This window comes from Limulus polyphemus, unplaced genomic scaffold, assembly GCF_000517525.1.
Source record: "Limulus polyphemus unplaced genomic scaffold, Limulus_polyphemus-2.1.2 Scaffold3049, whole genome shotgun sequence".
In the NCBI taxonomy this organism is placed as follows: Eukaryota; Metazoa; Arthropoda; class Merostomata; order Xiphosura; family Limulidae; genus Limulus; species Limulus polyphemus.
In genome coordinates, this window is record NW_013668659.1 from 76,157 (window position 1) to 79,219 (window position 3,063).

Consider the following 3,063-nt stretch of genomic DNA (forward strand, 5'->3'; position numbering starts at 1 on the left):
ATTGTTGGAGTCTTGTGATAACGATACACAGCAACAGCTGACAGTCATACTCTAGTCCAAAACCATTTCAACTTCACATTGTTGGAGTCTTGTGATAACAACACACAGCAACAGCTGACAGTCATACTCTAGTCCAAAACCATTTCAACTTCACAGTGTTGGAGTCTTGTGATAACAACACACAGCAACAGCTGACAGTCATACTCTAGTCCAAAACCATTTCAACTTCACAGTGTTGGAGTCTTGTGATAACAACACACAGCAACAGCTGACAGTCACCCTAGTCAAAATAATGCAACTTTAAGAAAAGAAACGAAGGACATTCACTGTGGACTACATCAACAAAATAACCCAGTGACTGAAACTGAGTACCACATCTGCTGGTTGCCATAAAACCCAGAAGTTGTAACTCATAATAATGGTATGATCTGGGTTAATCTGAGAACTTTTCAGTAAAAACACATCTTCATTGATCCACATAGTATTTCTTAAATTTTTTTATTTGTTTAAGGAGTGTGTATGTACCAGATACTGATACATACCAAATGAATTATTTATGAATATTTATTTTCTGTAAGTTTACTACAAAATAACCAGTAATACCGCAGAAGTAAAAACATTAAGAGGCTGGTACATGTGTTACCTGGATAATAAGGACATCTGAAACGGGTACGTACTTATTGAAAACTTGGTTCATTTATTATTAAAAGCTGATTTACAGTTTTCATCAACTGATTGAAATAAACCATTTAACCTCACCCCTACTGCTACACTAACAAAATGTATCATTTCATTCTACAATTAACAAAAATAAATAGCACAAGGTAAAAACAATTCAAAATACATACTTATCATCCAATGATTTTCACGATACTTTGTTTAATTATTAACACCAAGTGTGGATGTTAAAGTGTCGGTAATCACTTCACCTTGAAACAAGTACCGAAAGGTTATACCAATTAGACTCTTTCATTGAAATCACTACATTTATAAAAAGTATACAAAAACAAATTACAATAAATCTTGCTTATTTAATAGCAGTTTCTAAGCCGGAACTTTAATCTTGGAGGAGTATAGAGTATTTTTAACTTGTACATCCCTGAATAATGGTGTTCCTTCCATTGTGATTTATCACATTTTTAATCCTACATTACATGTTCCTCTGTCACAAGACTTTAGAAATATATTTACAGTCAACTGCTTTTAGGTTTCTCCTACAATTTAATTTAAGTAGAGCATGTAACAAATTAAAAATGACCACATTTAACGTTCTTCCATGATTTACAACATTGCACTGATTAAAAAAAACTTCCAAAGCATTATGGTTTAATCTACATCAGGCTACTCTTATGTTTTAACATAATCCTAAGGTCAGCTTACAAGAATATACGTTAAAATGCTCTGCAACCAGAAATGAAGATATTTCTTGAAAACTGTACAACTCTTTATGGTAGTATTGTGAGAAATGGTAAAAATTTTGAATTCTTTCAAGTACATTACAACCTCGACACATGAACTAAATACTGTTCATATTTTGTGATACATGAATTAATCACAACTCGGTAAAAATACACAAAACGGTGAATGTACAAAATCAGGCATGATGTGGCAGTAGGTTCCACGAGGTGCTGACGATCGATCACACAAACACACTTTAAACCTGTTTTATGTTTAACACTTTCTTTGTGGTTGAAAACTGCTAAAATTTAATGCTCAATAATGGATCCAATTACTTTAACCACGCTGGAGCAGTTAATGTTAAGTGCTGTACTGTCCTGTTTTGCTAAAGTTCATAACGTGGTAAATGCACATTATCTTTTTATTAGACTAACTGGAAATATGAATATATTAATGATCTTAGTATAGCTGTGGAACAATATGAATAGGTTTCATTTATGTCTGATGTAACTTAAAAGATGTGTGATAGTTTACCATTTTCTGATTTTTCTCTACCTTCTTTACCCAAGATGGATGGAATTGATATAAATATAGAACACCAGATTTTTCACGTAGAATGAGACGTACCGAGAAATATCCGTTATTGGGTTTCTTTTTCTTTTCAATGAATCTCCTTTATAACTACAAACTAATTTTGATAAACTGAGCTGCATAAGTTTTTTGTATTTTACAAACTATTTATAACTAACCGAGTGTTCAAACAAAAATTAAAATCTACATTCTTAGAGTTTCAAACTGAGAAAGTGTGAGGGTTTTATAAATAACATGATTTTGGACACTAAACCCCTGGTGGCATTATCATATGACAGTAAACCCAATTTAATCTCAAAAAAGCTGCTTAAAAATTCTGCTATACAATACCATCTACTGTTTATATAATATTATGAAACTTGGGAAAAAAAAACAAAAAAAAACAGGTTATGAATACAATCAAATATTCCACCTATCACCTACATCCACGCAGTGAGTGAATTACTGTTTCCATTACAACATCTCACATTATAAAATATATTTTCGAATGAAAATTGATAGTTACACAAGACTCCCTAATGTACCTTAAGTTACAGGTCCTATTCAGAAACTACTAGTCAAACAGGTTCACTTACCTAGTCATAATCACACACTGTACAATGGCTCTGGTCAGTGTTCCCCATTCTCAGCAACCATAAACAAAAGATAAACTGTTGCCCTGGTTCTCAGTACTCCAGGGCCAGTATAATTTCTATGTACTGGTTATGTCATATATTTAATGACCACAGCAGCGTGCTTAGAAAATTATAGGTTAAGATCACTGACAAAAAATACACTTTACAACTGTCACTTACAACCATTGTCACATGGCAGTTTTGAAAAGGAACTAATCCAAGAATAAACAGCAGTGATTATACATCTAGCTGGTGCACGTCAGTTACGTGAAAGCACTGAACAAACATCTGGGTGGTGCATGTCAGTTACGTGAAAGTACTGAACATGTATCCGGGTGGTGCATGTCAGTTATGTGAAAGTACTGAACATGCATCCGGGTGGTGCACGTCAGTTATGTGAAAGCACCAAACATGCATCCAGGTGGTGCACGTCAGTTACGTGAAAGCACTGAACATGCAT